The sequence below is a fragment of the Suncus etruscus genome, chromosome 9, assembly GCF_024139225.1.
Source record: "Suncus etruscus isolate mSunEtr1 chromosome 9, mSunEtr1.pri.cur, whole genome shotgun sequence".
Taxonomy (NCBI): Eukaryota; Metazoa; Chordata; class Mammalia; order Eulipotyphla; family Soricidae; genus Suncus; species Suncus etruscus.
This window is the reverse complement of record NC_064856.1, coordinates 12,424,287-12,441,354: the sequence shown is the minus strand read 5'-3', so window position 1 is coordinate 12,441,354 and position 17,068 is coordinate 12,424,287. Positions and strand designations below refer to the sequence as shown.

General features: G+C 36.7%; 2 non-coding genes across 2 annotated transcripts; one reads left to right on the top strand and one right to left on the bottom strand.

The window, feature by feature from the left end:
- Positions 1–1,211: 1,211 nt before the first annotated feature.
- Positions 1,212–1,374, top strand: LOC126019801 (U1 spliceosomal RNA). Its single transcript, XR_007499423.1, has one exon. It is a non-coding gene; the product is annotated as a U1 spliceosomal RNA (small nuclear RNA).
- An 8,012-nt stretch (positions 1,375–9,386) lies between these two features.
- Positions 9,387–9,493, bottom strand: LOC126019739 (U6 spliceosomal RNA). Its single transcript, XR_007499364.1, has one exon. It is a non-coding gene; the product is annotated as a U6 spliceosomal RNA (small nuclear RNA).
- Between the last annotated feature and the right edge of the window lie 7,575 nt (positions 9,494–17,068).

Genomic DNA, 17,068 nt, shown 5'->3' with positions numbered 1-17,068 from the left:
ACAACCAAGATGCCCTTCAACAGACGAATGGCTAAAGAAACTGTGGTACATATACACAATGGAATATTATGCAGCTGTCAGGAGAGATGAAGTCATGAAATTTTCCTATATATGGATGTACACGGAATCTATTATGCTGAGTGAAATAAGTCAGAGAGAGAGAGAGAAAAACGCAGAATGGTCTCACTCATCTATGGGTTTTAAGAAAATTGAAAGACATCCTTGTAATAATAATTTTCAGACACAAAAGAGAAAAGAGCTGGAAGTTCCAGCTCACCTCAGGAAGCTCACCACAAAGAGTGATGAGTTTAGTTAGGGAAATAACTACATTTTGAACTGTCCTAATAATGAGAATGTATGAGGAAAATGGAGAGCCTGTCTAGAGTACAGGCGGGGGTCGGGTGGGGCGAAGGGAGATTTGGGACTTGGGTGATGGGAATGTTGCACTGGTGATGGGTGGTGTTCTTTACATGACTGAAACCCAAACACAATCATGTATGTAATTAAGGTGTTTAAATAAATTTAAAAAAAATTTTATAATGTAAAATATTTTTAATGAAATATAAATGTTTTCGTTATGTAAAATCTAGTTTTAATTAAAATAGTGAGTGTTAAAAAATAGATGTATTCTAAATGAACTGTAATAATTATTCTGCAATTAATAGATAAATATTATAAATAAATATGCAAAAAATAGTAAAATCACAAAAAATAAATGTAATACTAAAACAAAAAATAACCAGCAAAAAAGTAGAATAATAATATCTGGAATGAAAAATAGAGAGGACAGAAAGAAAATTTAAAAAGTTGTAGACTTAAGTACATATCAATGGTAGGAAACACTAAATGTAGTGGTCTAAATAAAAAAATCAAAGGTCATAGAAGGTAAAAATGGATGAAATAAGTATAATCAAAGAATATGCCACCTACAAAAAACTTATTTCAAATATTATGACAGGGATCTGGAGTGGTGGCGCAAGTGGTAGGGCATTTGCCTTGCATGTGCTAGCCTAGAACAGACCACGGTTCAATTTCCTGGCGTACCATATGGTTTCCAAACCAGGAGTGATTTCTGAGCGCATAGCCAGGAGTAACCCCTGAGCAACCGTCACCCGACGTGGCCCAAGAAGCAAAAAAAAAAAAAAAAGTATGACAGGCAGTTTAAACTTAAAAGTAAAAAATAAAATATTGTTTGTAAGAAAGATAAAGTGATACTTACCTGGCAGGGGCGATTCCATGATCACGAAGGTGGTTTCCCCAGGGCGAGGCTCGCCCATTGCACTCCGGGCGTGCTGACCCCTGCGATTTCCCCAAATGTGGGAAACTCGACTGCTAATTTGTGGTAGTGGGGGACTGCGTGCGCGCTCTCCCCTGAAAAAAAAAAAGAAAGATAAAGTATATTAATTTTAAGGTAATTTTAAATTAATTATCATTAATTTTAATGATAAGCTTTAATAATGATAAATGGATCTTAATTGACACAAACAATTCTAAAATATATCTACAACCAGTTTTAAAAAATAGAAAGATAAAATTTATAAATCCACAATGGTTGTTGAAAACTTTAAGAATTCTCTGTCTGGGGCCGGAACAATAGCACAGCGGTAGGGCGTCTGCCTTGCACACATCCAACTCCAGACGGACCACGGTTTAATTCCCAGCATCCCATATGGTTCCTGGAACCTGCCAGAAGAGATTTCTGAGTGCACAAGCAGGAGTAACCCCTGAGCACCGCCGGGTGTGACCCACTCCCCACCTAGAATTTTCTGTTTAAGTGCTGGAGCAATAGTATAGTGTGATAAGGAGGTGCTTGCTTTACACATTGGCCAAGCCAGGTTCAATCCTTGGCATCCCGTATGATTTCTTGAGCACCACCAAAATGATTCCTGAGTGCACAGTCAGGAGTAAACCCTGGCATCACTGGATGTGGCTAAAAAATAGAATTCTCTTCAATATAATAAACAATATTAAATGATGACAAATCTGTGGTCTCAGATGCCTAGCAGTGGGAGAATAGTGAGGGCTGAAGAGATGGATAATCGGGACAGCAGAGAGGGTTAGGTCTTTAGTGGTTAGCTTTTATCTAAATACCATAAATTCAAATGCTATTGTAACCATGAATTGTAATATTTAACAGTTCTCTTTAACCTATAAAACTTATCAAAGCAGTGAGGATAGAGAAGAACTGAACACCACCATCAGAAAAATACAATTAATACTTGTAAAACATTTCTCCACCAATGGCATAATATACCTTCTTTACAAGTTTACATGAAATTACCACTGAAATAGACTCTATTAGGTATCTAAAATCCTCTTTTAGAAAATAGGTTAAAGGATGTGAAAAGTGCTGGGGAGAATCCTTTGTTTAATATCTCAAGATATTCTAGCATAGTCTTTGATTATTGCAAATGAGCATTGAGATTTATGGAACTATAAATACAGATCCACTGAAAATGTAGTTTTTATGGACATTAATTACTGAGTTCTAGAAATATAAAACAAAATATTGGAATGTTGAATATTTAAAAAAAAACTATCAGTTATATCTTAGAATGGCTACTTAATAAATTTGTAGAATCTTGAAGATGAGGATATTAGATACATTCAAATACCACATGTAACATCTCTGTCAATAATATACGATGGCCTCTAAATTCCTAATGGCTAATGATATACTAGGGTACACTGAAACTTTACTACAGAGGTTGTAGGAAGTCCGATAATTTAGCTCATCTTCAGAGATGTTCTGATTTGTGATGCTAACAAAACAAATATAATTTTAAGACTAATATATGCTTTACTAAATAAAGAATTTAGCTAATTATGAATTTCTCAGAAAGTATCCCTGTCATTAAGTTCACATGACTATATTAAGGATTAAAAAGTATCTTAATCCAGTAGTTTCAAAATGGAGATTCCAGAAGATGACACTATTGCAAAAAGTCTAAAGGAAATGATATTTGACAAGTATAATTTATGGACGTAATTAAAATAATACTTTAGAATTTGTAGCTGTGGAAGAAAATAAAAATTCTTTCAAGGTGAAAAGATTGAAAAGCACTTATAGTGTTCAAGGTCAATATTTCACAGGTGGCAGGGTTATATTACTGTGGGAGAGCCAATTGTGATTTCCAATTCTTTATCTATCTCTTTGCAGATTCTCTCATAACTGATGTGAAGCTACACTTTAATTATGTAACTTGGTTTGACTAACAAGATGAGTCAAAAATGATAGGATGTATAGGCATTACAAAACCTCTGATGTTTTCATGATTGTCTTCTGTTTTTTTCCCCCTCATTGTGAGAAGGATGTCTCTGGGCTCCTACAGGAGGAACATGAAAAACAGGTCCAGAATTGCTCCCAATTAATTTGAATAGGTAATACTAGCCTGTAGAAAAGACCCAAGCAACCCACTGTGATATGATCAAATCCACTCAAGATGAACAGAGTTCTAGCTGATCCATGGATGGATGAATTATGATAATAAAAGCCCTTTCAAGCCACTGAGGCTTTGTTACCTACATAGGTAACAGTGCCTTAGTGGTAACTGTGGTTCTTCTTTTAGTTATCTTCTCATGTATCTGTTTCTGCAGTGGACCAGTCCCAGGTGAAGTGGTCTAAAGCAGGGGCACCATGAGGTTTAAAATAACAAGGCAGTCCCAAGAGAGAAAAGCATGGGGAGCATGGGGTCAGAGAGTTCACAGTTTGTGGACTAGGAGCCCTGCTTCTCCATTACTTTCCATATATATTCTCTCAATAATGGGCAGAGCAAGGGCAAACACACACACACACACACACACACACACACACACACACACACACACACACACACACACACACACACACACACCCCTAACCAAGTTAACTATTTACATATTAAAGGAAATTAGTGACTAGTCGGAATTGTATTTAGCTCAAAGTAATCTCTGGGGACTCGCAGTGGACAATTCTCAATTGCACAAGATGATCCCCATGTTTCACTGTTCGGCTTCTCCCCTTGGGGGCTGCTGAAGGGTAGGTGGGCATGGGCAGAAGGTTGTTTTTGTTGTTGTTGTTGTTTTTAAAATCCTGGGCTCTGGAAGGACACCAAACTGTTTTGCTTGTTTCTTTCCCTCCACCTTTTCTCTTGCTTTCCTTCCTGTCTTGCCTGGTCTCCACTGGCCCCAATCTTTTTTTTTTTTTTTTTTTTTTGGTTTTTGGGCCACACCTGGCGGTGCTCAGGGCTTACTCCTGGCTGTCTGCTCAGAAATAGCTCCTGGCAGGCACAGGGGACCATATGGGACACCGGGATTCGAACCAACCACCTTTGGTTCTGCATGGGCTGCTTGCAAGGCAAACGCCGCCCCAATCTTTTCTTGGGTTCCCTCCCACTCCAGATTGCCTGGTGATATATTTTGTTTCCTTTTGTCTTTTTTTGTTTGTTTGTTTTGAGTGTCTTTCTTTGCAGGTATCTGTAGCAGGATGATCTCCATTTCACTTCCAGAGGCTCTCTTCAATACCTGTTAATACAGGTGTGTGTAAGGGGTGGGGAGACGGGGGCATTGGTCATGGGAATGTTGCACTGGTGAAGATGGGTGTTCTTTTTATGACTGAAACTCAACTACAATCATGTTTGCAAACACGGTGTTTAAATAAAGATATTTAAAAAAATTTTTTAAAGTGTTTTTTACAAGAAGGGAGATGCTTCAAATTCAAGTTCACATTTTCCAATATGCCAAGTACCTAGAAATATTTAATAACTTTATTTAAAATAATAAATAGGAAATAAAAATAAATATATGAAATATCAAAATATAATTATAAAATAATAAATATTTAATAACTATTTTATTTTAGAGTACTTTTTATAATGTTTATTCCCTTGTAATCATGTTATTTATCATTCCAAATACATATACTTAAATTTGTATAGATGATGAGATTTGTTTAAGTATAAAAAAAAGGAATCTGGAGAAAAAGTCGATAAAAGTGTGGGTATTGATGGACCTGTCAAAGTCATGCCATAGTAGACAGGACCATGTCCTCTTGTAGCAGATTGCACAGCCAAGCTGTTCAGCTAAGTTCTGAATTTGGAGGAATTGGTATTATATGAGGAAAAACAGCACCAGAATCGTGGTCTGTCTAGGATAGAAATGCCACATAATCTTCCTATAATTCTCTTCTAGAATTCGTTCAGATTATAGGAAGACTTTTACCTATGATCTGTATCCAAGAAGACTTCTTTCTATTCCTCTTTCTATGTGACCTTGGCCAACTACCTTGGTGAACTATCCTTTATTGGCCCGTGCTCTGTAACTAAGAAAATTAAGTGAAGTGAGATTTTTTTCAGTGTGAGCTCATACTTTGTTGGAGAAGTAATTTGCTTATGTCTGCTGGCTTTCCTTTCAAGTTTTCATCTGGAGATTTCACCCCATCTGGTTTAGCAACAGGCTGGCCAATGACACTAAAAACTGGACTGAGAAAACTAGATAATTGGTAACCACTTTTTATGGAAACACATTTCTTCTGCAGATGCTTTGACTGATATAGACTTGGTTTGAATGTCTGCTGGAACCTCAAGGACATTGGAGACTAGAGATTATTTCCCAAAGAAAAAACTTTTGGAGCCCAGTGTTATAAATTGAATTAAATGCCCCATAAGTTAGTATGCTGACGTTATAATTTAAATATTTGAGAATATGACCTTATTGGGAAATAGGGTCATTGTATATAGAGTCAAAGTCAGAAAGAGGTTATATTGGAATAGAATTGGCCCCAAACCCAATATGACTGGTGTCCTTATAAAAAAAAAAAGGGCAATTTAAAGACAAATACAGAAAAAAAATTGCTCTCTTAGCAAAGACCCTTTATGTAAAGGAACAAGATTAATTCTTACCAGATTTTTTGGGAAAGTTACATGTGTAGGTGTTGAAAATAGAGTAACATATGGAAGATACTAAAAAGGAGAGATGGTAATCATGAATTTTATAAATATAAATTAATTTCAATTACAAAGATCACATTTTTAATACAACACATAAATTTAGGAAATATTTTCCACAATCCTTTCTTGAACAATCAATGAGCTTCATGCGAAAGCACATGAATGAAAGACGCAAAAATAAAACTGGTGGTGATCATTAATATATAGATTTAATTTGGGGCCGGAGAGATAGCATGGAGGTAAGGTGTTTGCCTTGCATGCAGAAGGTCAGTGGTTCGAATCCCAGCATCCCATATGGTCCCCGAGCCTGCCAGGAGCAATTTCTGAGGGTAGAGCCAGGAGTAACCCCTGAGCACTACTGGGTGTGACACAAAGAAACAAACAAAAAATGTATGTGTATATATATATATATATATATATATATATATATATATATAGAGAGAGAGAGAGAGAGAGAGAGAGAGAGAGGAGAGAGAGAGAGAGTTAAATCTAAAAATAAGACTAGGAGTTGGTTGGAAGAAAGAGAATTGTATCAAACACATATTATCCATATAGAATAAAAGTGTAGGAGGAAGTAGGAAAGTATATGTTTTATTTATTTTTTTTCAATAATAACTAATATGGTAACATTAGTATTATTATCTAGATTGTTGTAGGTATCAAGCATATGACTGTGCTATTAGCTAATAGCTAACATTACTATTATTCCTTATGACATGAAGAACTAAAATCCTCTGGGCATAAGAGTAAAGATAGACATATTGTAAAAGAAGTGAAAGAAACAACTTTAACTCTAAGTTAGAAAGGAAAATAGTAGAAAGAAAAGTTATTTGTACTCATGAGTTAATGTATATGTATAATGTAGTTTTAATTATTGAAAAGTGCTAGAATTGTAATCTATATCTAGGTCACTATTTTTTGGGATATTTATTATGTCCCCAAACTGTCAGACTCTAGTCTTAAAATAGTATTTTCCAGTTGGAGGAATCAAAGCTCCCAGTGAAATGACTGATTGTGTGTCTGAGACAAAACAAAAGTAAGAAAAACCTGGAATATATTGACCTACCCCATAAAAATTAGTTTTATTAATTATAAAAACTAATGGAGATATGTTAGAAGGACCTGGTAGCCAACCTGACAAGATTTATACTGACCAAAGATACGACAATTTTAGTATCAATTAGAATTAAAATTCAATTGGTTTAAATAATAAACTATAATATGTAGCTATGCTTTACAGACCAACTGGCAACCTTCGGGAATGACTTTAATAGATTTGTTATCCTAAAAACCATTAAATAGAAACAATCAAATGATGTCTTCTCTTTCCTATATGAACTGTAGCACAGGCTAGTCCGTGGTCAAGGAGAGAACTATTCCCTTACAAGTTGCATCTTTAAAAAATGATACAGAGCCACCTCCACATCTCAAACCCTCCACTTGCTCCTTTACCCTTCCAGATGAGGTTAACCTTCCCTCTGACATTTCTATAGCCATTTTGGAATCAGAAGTAGATTTTTCTCCTTTCGAGATGGATCCTGACAGACACACCTGAACAGAAAACCTTAGGTCTTCTGCTTGCCCACCCCTTTTTCAGTGTATCAGGAGCACGGAAAAACCAATGGGAAAGATATTTAGAAGCCCACCCAATCTCGATTAGTGAAAACAGTAACATGCAAGGCTTCAACAGTACCAACTCAAAACTCAGTATCAACTCTAAGCAACAGTATCAATTCTAATCTCTCAGAAAATGATTTCAATTACACCAGTGTTGAAAATGTTTAATGAGGGGCTGGTGAGGTGGCACTAGAGGTAAGGTGTCTGCCTTGCAAGTGCTAGCCAAGGAAGGACCGCGGTTTGATCCCCCAGTGTCCCATCTGGTCCCCCCAAGCCAGGGGCAATTTCTGAGCGCTTAGCCAGGAGTAACCCCTGAGCATCAAACGGTGTGCCCCAAAAAAACAAAAAAAAAAAAAAAAGAAAAAGAAAGAAAAAATGTTTAATGAACTCCTAGAAATGATGGCATAGGTAGTCACAAAAATGCAAGAAATATGAGAGTGAAAATGAGAAAACTACAATCAGAAATGGAGAAAGTAAAGAGTATGTATGTCAGATAATATAAAAATTGTAATGGAATGTCTGAGCAACAGAATAACAGTAGCTGAGAAAAAGTCTCTAAGATGAGACGTGGAAAGCCTTTAGAGAGCACCAGAATATTTTTCAGAAAAAAGACTGAAAAGGAATTAAGAACATGCCAGATAAATATGGGCTAAGTACAAGAGGAACATTATAAGAATCACCGGAGTCCCCGAAGAGCAGAAGGAAAGTTCAATGAAGAATCAGTAGTTAAAGCAACCATATAAAAGAATTCCCCATAGTTGAGGGGTGCAGGCACCTGATCCGAGAGGCCTGAAGGATGCTAGTGAAAATAGATCCAAAAAAAAAAAAAAATTCCAAGGTCTACATTATAATCAGAATGGCAAAAGCCACATACAGAAAGCAGGATTAAAAAAGGAAATTATAGAAAAAAGAAAGCCTATAAAATTCATAGCAAATTTAGCAAAAAAGGCTTTCCAAGTCAGAAGAGAATGGTAATAAATAGAAAAATCAGTGAGAACCAGAGTAATAGTATATCAGGTAGGGTGTTTGCCTTGCAAGCAATCAATCTGATTTCAACCACATACAGACCCTCAAGCCTATCCAGGAGTGAAACCCTTGAGTATAGACCCAGTAGCCAGCCCTGAGCACCATTAAATGTGCCCCGAACAAACAAGCAAACAAACAAACAAAAATCAATTAATGAACACCATTGAGATCGGAAGAAATGCTACAGAACTTCATGGACAGGCAACAGCTTAGGGAATTCATAGTCCTAAAACCAGTCTTGCAATAAGCATTAATGGAACTTCTTTTTTATTTTTTAATGGTTTTTATTGTGACCAAAGTGAATTACAAATCTTTCACAGTAATATTTTAGGTACATAATGACATTGAATCAGGGGCATTTCCACCACCAGTGTTGTCCTCCCTCCATCCCTGTTTCCCAGCATGCATCTCATATCCCCCTCCTTTGCCCCCCAAGCTGCTAGTATAAGTAGTCCCCTCTGTGTAGAGCTTGTTGTAGATTGAGTATCGATTTTGTTGTCATTGACTTTGGATTTAGTGTTCAAGTCTGATCTTTTTTTTTATTATTATTATTTCTATTCAATGTTCATACAACTGTTTGGTCTGGGTACCATTCATTTCCCCCCCGCTCAATTTATGAGGCAGAGCAGGATGGTTCAAGTTATGTGGTTCTGCTTGAAAAAAAAAAAAAAAGAAAAGAAAGATGGGCAAACTTCTCAACACTTTGCCATTGAGTATGACAATCACATACAGTGCTTGCCTTGTGATTGTTCTTAACCAGATTTACAAAACACAGTTATTGTTAGTTTACTCAGGGTTTTATACATTTATTTTTTTTTAAATATGGAATGCTTCACGAATTTGCAAGTCATCCTTGCACAGGGGCCATGCTAATCTTCTCTGTATCATTCCAATTTTAGTATATGTGCTGCCGAAGCGAGCACAACCTTTTTAATAATAAGTGTTTCATTTATATTAGATGTTCTAAGTCTGTTCAGGTGAATTTTTTACATCCATAACATTTTTATTACAATATTTTTACTTATTAATGAAGATACTTAAGTATTAATCCTTAATAATTAATTATTATATTTATAATACAATATTTTATACTATAAAGCCAATATTCTCTTTTTAGGATAAAGCATACTTATACTTTTATGGGACTGTTTAGATTTTCCACTTAAAATTTTCCAAACTCTTACTAAATTGGATATTTATAGGATTTTCTATTTCATGTAAATATTAAGATGTTTTCACATAGAATTATTAAAACAATTTAAAATTTATATACCTGTACAGAAAGATAGTTTTTATTTTTTAATTTTTTTATCAACTTAACCTTGATGAACAGTTTTATGGAATTTCAGGAGTTTATGTGTAGGTGTCACCACCTGCACAAAAATCAACAAAAATCTATTTCACATAGGGGATTGAAATAAATATAGTAAGGGAATAAAAATAGTCAAAGTTATCAGAACTATATATTTGTCTTTAGAACTTTGTTTAAATGATGGGGGGGTTCCCTGTAAAGGAACCCTTTGATACTGGTGTAAGGAAGCAGGTACTCTGGTAGTGGGTGTGATATTGGGAATGAGATGTGCATAAAATGGATAATTAATAGTATTGTAAATCCTGGTTTATAAATTAAAATGTTTAAAAGCTAAAAAAATGGTTAAGACTTTATAACACACCCATTTTTCTAAGTTTCAGTGACTTAATGGATGTATTCATTGAGTATCAAAGGGAGACAGTCATTGGCAGTGATGTATGTGCTGAAGATAGAACTCCCATCCACTGCTGGTAGAAATGTTGTCAGGTTCAACCCAATGAAAAACAGTATGGGAATTCCTCAGTAAATTTAGAATTGAGTTGCTACATGGCCCAGGAATTCTACTTTTGGGCATCTACCCCAGTACAATAAAACATTCCTTCAAAAGGAATGTTGCAATTCATTATTCATTGCTGCACATAGTATCATAGCTAAGATATGAAATCAAATTGATGTCCAAGGACAGATGAATGGATTGTGAAAATGTTGTACATGAACACAACGGAATAGTATGCAGCTGGGAGGAAAGATAAAATCATGCAATTTTTTGTAGCCCGGTTGGAACTGAAGATATCAGACTGAGTGAAGTACACTAGAAGAAGAAAGACAAATATGAGTTATTTGGTTTATCTGTTGTATAGAGAATAGCTGTATGAAAAGATATAAAGTAGTAAAGGGAGGATGCCCAGATCATCCTTGACTCCAGAGTTTAGGGAAGAAAAGGACAGAGTAGGAAAGAAACCAAGGTGGGAAGATGATAATGGGAAGTAATGGTCAAACAGGGTTATACTGGTGATGTACAGCTATAAATCCAAAAACAGACTCAGCACCAGTGAAAACATTAGATCTAAACTGCAGCTATTGAACTTTGTAATGAACCTGTCAAGATGGCATGTGTGTGTGGGTGGGTGGGGGAATGGGGACTAGGTGGGAAGGAAGAGATGGAATATGAGAACTCTGGTGAGAAAGTGACACTGATAATGGGATTGGTGTTGAAATATTATATGCTTAAAACTCAGTTATCAATAACTTTGTATAGAAGATTCATTTATAAACCTGATAGCACTTAGAAAGCTGGAAGTTCCAAATTATAGACATAAGAAGCACTGAAAATCTAAAGCAGTAACACTAGTAAGACCATTGAAAATTAAAGAGAGAAAACTGTGAAAGTAGTCAGAGATAACATATATCTATATCTATATATACTCTACAGAAGAGCAACAATAAGTCAAAATGTGGATTTTTTAAACAAAAATAATGGTATCCAAAAGACAATGGGATATGCATAAAATGTTAAAAGAAAATAACTGTCTACTAAGAATTCTATATACTGGGAAACATACTTAAAAAATAAAGACAAATGATGGGCTGGAGAGATAGCATGAAGGTAAGGCGTTTGCCTTGCATGTAGGACAGTGGTTCAAATCCCGGCATCCCATGTGGTCCCCCGAGCCTGCCAGGAGAGATTTCTGAGCGTAGAGCCAGGAGTGACCCCTGAGCACTGCTGGGTGTGACCCGAAAAACCAAATAAATACAAATGAAAAATGATTTAGATTAAACAAAAGTTCTGAAAACTTGAATTAACTATTCTAAAAAAATCGAGTTCTACAAGTCAAAATAAAAAGATCCCCAAGCACAGAACTTCATGGAGAAATAATGGTAGGAAGAATTTTAGTTTATTATGCTCAAACATGACTTACAACTACCATCAGCATGTCTGAATGGTCTTGTTTGTTTTGTATTTTTTTTCTTCTCTTCCTCCTGAACGAGAGTTTCTATTCCCAGGCCTCCAAGTCCCTTGGTGACTATCCTCTGTCTCCTTTGGCTTAGGTATACCCCTGGAAATCATAAAAAGGTCTGTGTATACATGTGTTTTAAATTTACACAAATTATATTGAGTGGTAAATATCAAAAACAGACATATTATTGGATAATAAATATCACAAGGAAAAATAAAGCAGAATAAAGATTCGGATGGTTTGGGAAGCTCTATTTGAAAAGGTGATGCTGGAGCAGAAATCTGAGAAGGAAGGAGAGGTTGAGGGAACTGTAAGTGCAGGGAGTCTGTCACTGGAGCGTTTTTTAGTGGGGTTCAAACATCCTTCTCAGTTCTTTAGACCTACCCAGCAGACCTCAGTAGATATTGGGTCTAGACAGGCTCAGTGACTTTTTTGTTTCCAATTTTGGTGATTTGTAGCACCTGGTGCTAGGGCAGGGCTGCCTCTGGAGTTGTCAACACCCTGTAAATAAGTTCCTTTTAAGTGGCACCATCTGCATATGCTTGGGCACAGCTATAATTGCGGTTTAGATTTTAATTAGAGGAAGCCCCCTGGGGGATTAACTATGTGTTAGCAAGGACAGGCAGAAACCCTCCTGCAGTGAGCTTGTAGTAAGAGTACCTCCCTGACACTGGGAAAGGCCATTTCATTGGAATCACCTGGGAAACTTAGGGCTCTAGATGCAGCAAGAGCAGCTGAGGTTCCCAAAAAGTGAAGGAACAAGGAAGGGTGAAGAAACAAGTCTCACTTTCACATTGGGTTTCCTTGGGTCAGAAACTGTACAGTGGGAGGAGATCTCAGAACTGCTTGCACCATCTGTTGGGGGGAAGACAAAACCAGACCATGAGAAACATTCAACCAACAAAATGACAAATTGTGTAGGAAATGCACTTAAAACCCGGAGGGCCTGGCTCTGTCTACACAGCAGGTCCAAGAGAGAAAATAAATCATGGTTGTTGATCTCCAGTAACTCAAAGGTTTTTCCAAGCTTTGACTCTGCCCTCTGAATGTTCTAGTTTCTCTAGTAATAAGTAGCAAGTCTGAGTGCCTGAGCTGGCAAACTGAGATCAAATTTCTATCTGAATTATCTTATATGGTGAAGTGAGTTTTGCCAGCCCCCCCCCTCCAACCTTCCTTTCTTCCTCCTTCCCCACATATATTTTATTCATTCAATAGTTTTCTTACTATTCATAGCACTGTGATTATTTTGTGCACCCATTCTATCTCATTTCCCTTTCCTGGCACTGAGGTTTCATCTGTGAGCAAGACAGATCTAGTTCCTGTTCTTGTGAAGGTCACAGTGCAGTGAGAAGGATTTTCATATCAAGTTTACAAATCAAACCATTAAGAGACCCATAGGTGCTCAGAAAGTTGTAGTAGATGTTGGGGCCCGAGCAGTGGCACAAGCGGTAAGGTGTCTACCTTGCCCACGCTACCCTAGGAGGGACCGTGTTTCGATCCCCCAGCATCCCATATGGTCCCCCAAGCCAGGAGCCATTTCTGAGCGCATAGCCAGGAGTAACCCTTGAGGATCACTGGGTTTGGCCCAAAAACCAAAAATAAATAAATAAATAAATAAAAAAGAAAGTTGTAGATGATGAGAAGAGCTATTATTTCTGAGGAAATGACTGTTCAACAGGTTTGAAGGCTGAGAATTTACTAGCCCAGAAAGAGATCTGCAGAAATAGAAGTGCATGCAGGTGACAGAAACAGCAAATGTAAGGAGTTGCCCAATGCATGAAGGTGAATATAGTTGGTATATTTGGGTGAGGAAGAGTAGAATATGTCAGGCTGAGAAGGAGCAGGATCTCATCAAACATGGGCATGAGCTGCCACATAAGTTTTTTTAGACCTTAAAGAGGATTATGCCTTGATATGATACATAATTTCCTGGCTGCTTGTTTCTATACCCTTCCAGGTAAAGATACCCCACAGGCGGACATTCCCAGGGTCTTAGGAATGGCAAGTGAATTCCACCTCCCAACTAGTTCCCAGAAGTCTCCTCATTCACTCTCCACTGTATCACAAGACCCACCTCCATATCTCCTGAACTGTTCTCCTCATCACAACTCACAGTACTCACACTTATACCTCCTATCAACAGGTAAAATCACCAGGCAGGGAAGGAAAAGAACAACATCTAGACCAATCCCTCAGAGATTCCCAGGAGATTAACTACAAAGAACCACCCTGAACATAGCAGGAGAACAGCCAACACAATGGAGAAAACACATAAAAGCCCACCAAGCTTAATGAATGGAAATAATCGCCCAGAAAGCTTTAACAGTAACCGCCAGCTTTGTAAAATGCAGAGAATGACTTTAGTGACATCATGTTAGGATGTTTACTGAACTCCAAGAAATGATGACACAGCCGTCAACAAAACACAAGAAATATGAGAACGAAAATGAGAAACTAAGAAGAGGAATGGCACAAATGAAGAATATGGCAGGTGATATAAAAAACACAATAGAAGGTTTGGAAAAGCAGAATAAAAGTAGATGGGGAAAAGATCAAGGAGTTTTCAAGATGCGATGCAAGAAACTTCTAGAAAGCAACAATACACCAGAGAACTATGGAATGAGTACAAGATGAACAATATAAAAATCATTGGGTTCCCAGAAAAGCAGAAAGGAAAATTCAATGAAGAACCACTTGTTAAATAATCATAGAAAAGAAATCCTCAAAGTTGAGGAGAGCAGGCAACAGATCCAAGAGGCCCAAAGAGTGCCTGTGAAAATAGATCTATATAGAAAAAAAATCCAAGACATATTATAATCAGAATGACGAAAGCCAAAGTCAGAAGTAGAATATTGAATGCAAGCAGCAAGATCAGAAAAGGAAATTACATCTATACATCTACTGAATGAGATTTTTATAGCCAAAAGAGAATAGTGGGCTATAGTAAAAGTAAAACAAACTTGAGGCCTGAATGATATCACAGTGATATCACCTTGCAGGCAATTAACCAGGTTCAATCATCAGCATCCCATATGACATCTTCCCAAGTGTGCCAGGAATAATTTCTGAGCTCAGAGCCAGGAGTAACCCCTGAGCACCACTGTGTGTGGCCCTAAAACCAAAATAAATAAATAAATAAATAAAATGTAATGAAATAAACACCTAATCAAGTATACTTTATCCAGCTAAATTATCATTCAGATTTGAAATAATGATACAGAGCTTCATAGACAGGCAACAGGTTAAGGAAGTCATAACCTTAAAACAAGTTTTGCAAAAGCATTAATGGAGCTTCTTTAAGAGACAAGGCAAACTTCTCACACTTTGCTATTGGGTATGGCGATCACTCTTGGTGCTTGCCTCGTGGTTGCCCTCTACCAGATTAGGAAAGGTCTGTTTATTTCTAGTTTGCAAAGATTTTATGCTTTTTAAGTTGTGAACTAATGTTTTATGTATGTCGAGTTTGCTATGTCTATTCAGGTAATTTAAACATCTGTATAGATTTTTATTACAATCTTTTATTAATGAATGCAGATACCTAAGCCACAATATAATTGTAATTACATTGTAATGTAAAGCCAACACTTCTTTTTTTGGATAAAGCACACTTTTATACTTTTATAGACCTATTCATATTTTCCTTAGATATTCTTAATTCTTTTCTATTCTTACTAAATTTTTTATTAAATATGTTAGCATCAACTCATCTTAACATGGATGGAACTAGAGGGAATTATGCTGAGTAAAGTCAGTCAGAAGGAAAGGAATAGATACAGAATCTCTCTCATTTGAGGTAGTTAAAATTATACAGCAAGATAGTAACAAAGGGCTAAAGGCACACAATAGGAATTGAGAGGAAGGGGTGTTGAGGACCTTGGGAGAGGTTGGTTGGTACACTGGTGTTGAGTGTAATATTGGAATTATGTGTATGGAAAGCCATATGAAAAGTATTTTAAATCAGTAAATAAAAAAATTAAAAATTAGGGGCCAGAGTCATAGTGAATTGGGTAGAAAACTTGCCTTTTTACATTAATTAATTAGTTATTGAAATTTAATTTTTTGTTTGTTTTTGGGTCACACCCAGTGGTGCTCAGGGGTTACTCCTGGCTATCTGCTCAGGAATAGCTCCTGGCAGGCACGGGGGACCATAAGGGACGCCGGGATTTGAACCAACCACCTTTGGTCCCGGGATGACTGCTTGCAAGGCAAACGCCACTGTGCTATCTCTCCGGCCCCTGAAATTAAATTTTATTGAATTCATTGTGATTTACAAAATTCTTCATAGTTGGGTTTCAGATATACAATGAATCAGATCCAATCCCACCAGCAGTATTTACCTCCCTCCACCAATGATCTTTAAGTGTATCCCATACCAACCCCCCTACCCCAAAGCCTTCCAGTATAACAGGCCCATTTTAAGTTTAGATTGTTAAAGTTTGGATCTCTTGATTATATTGTTGTTGCCCTTGGCTTGGATATATAGTTTTGTCCTTTTTTTTTAAACACTACCAATGCACTTGAGACTGCTTGGCCCCTTGCTCCCATCCTTTCATATATTTGTTTCTCCTCTTCCATTCAGTTTCTTTCTTTCTCCTCGCTATACTCTGGAGCCAAGGATGTTCAAGGCAACTCCCATGTAGACCATTGAACTTTTTTATGCAGTCATTTTAAATACTATATATAAGTGATATCATTCTATATTTATCCTTCTTTTTCTGACTTACTTTGTTTAACATAGTATCCTCCAGTTCCATCTATTTTGCTGCATATTGTATGATTGCATTATTCCTAATAGCTATGTAATATTCCATTTTATATATGTACCACATCTTCACTTATCTGTTGTTGGACATCTAGGTTGATTCAGTACAATTGGCTATTGTACTAAGTGCTGCAATGAATAGCAGTGCGCCTATATCCTTTTGGATGAATGCTTTTCTGTGCTGGGGATAGATACCCAAATATGCTGGGTCATATGGCAACTTAATTTTTGTATTTGCTGAGAACCTTTCATACTGTTTTCCATAGAGGTTGGATCAAGAAGCGTTCCTACCAACAGTGGATGAGATTTCCTTTCTTGACAACAGAGATTGTTCACAGTATTTTTGAAATGTGCCATCCTCACTGTTGTAAGAAATATCTCATTGCTGTCTTGATTTGGATTTCCCTAATGATAAGTGATGATGAGAATTTTTTTCACGTGTCAGACATATGTTGGTCTTCCTCAG